This window comes from Oryzias melastigma, linkage group LG4 (genome assembly GCF_002922805.2).
Source record: "Oryzias melastigma strain HK-1 linkage group LG4, ASM292280v2, whole genome shotgun sequence".
Taxonomy (NCBI): Eukaryota; Metazoa; Chordata; class Actinopteri; order Beloniformes; family Adrianichthyidae; genus Oryzias; species Oryzias melastigma.
Genome location: NC_050515.1, coordinates 7,624,631 through 7,625,493, shown reverse-complemented (window position 1 = coordinate 7,625,493; position 863 = coordinate 7,624,631). Strand labels below are relative to the sequence as shown.

Here is an 863-nt window from a genome sequence, read left to right as displayed (position 1 = left end):
TAGACTAATTTTTCAGTTTTTTAAATATTTTGAAGTTATAGCTATTTTTCAGCTACATGCTAGCTGTTTAGACTAACCTCAGTTTTTTTAGGCTAATTTAGCTTTTAGCTAATATTTTAGCTGGCTATCAGCTACAGAGTTTTCATCTATTAATTTCAGCATCTTCTTCTAACAGCAATAGCATTTTCAGTGACCAAATTCATTTTACAAAAAGCGAGGTGACTATTTTATATTTAAGTTCTTAAATGAAGCTTTGTTTATTTGGTAGCTTAAAGTGTGTCTTCTTACAAAGACATGTTCGTATTAATAATTTTTAATTTTACTGTTGCAAACGACATTATATTAATATATTGTGTTTTAAACTGTTCTAAAAAAGGTTTCAGGGCAAAACAAGGTAATATATTGATTATTGCAATATTGTGATACTATCGGTATCGTGAATAACATCGTATTGTCAGTTTGCCTGAGATATCCAGTCATACATGACATGCACTCAACGAATTCAGAAATAAAAACACATTAAGAACCTATTTTTAAATGAAAAAATGTCAGATAAAATGCTTAAAACAGTAATTTATGAAGAAAAATATTTATTTGACTTAAGCACAACTCTATAGAAAATATTTTTGGGTCCTGATGTAAATGTGGTATTTTTACTGCTCTCTAAAATAGTGAAAAGCAACAGTTTTCTTAACAGTATTGTAAAAAAATACACATCTTTTGTATTTAATTTTTATTATATTCAAGCTAATAACTGATGATTTAATCGTTTTTGCTCTTTTGCTTTCAGATTATAAAAGTAGCAAAAAAAAAAAGAAGATTTTGACCACCTAAAGTGTCAATGACATAAATGTTCCTCTGCG

The 863-nt window shown here is 27.6% G+C and overlaps 1 protein-coding gene across 1 annotated transcript in view; it reads right to left on the bottom strand.

The window, feature by feature from the left end:
- The window catches only part of fbn2b (fibrillin 2b), a gene marked incomplete in the record, with an annotated part of 93,244 nt that overhangs the window by 6,192 nt on the left and 86,189 nt on the right, over positions 1 to 863 (bottom strand).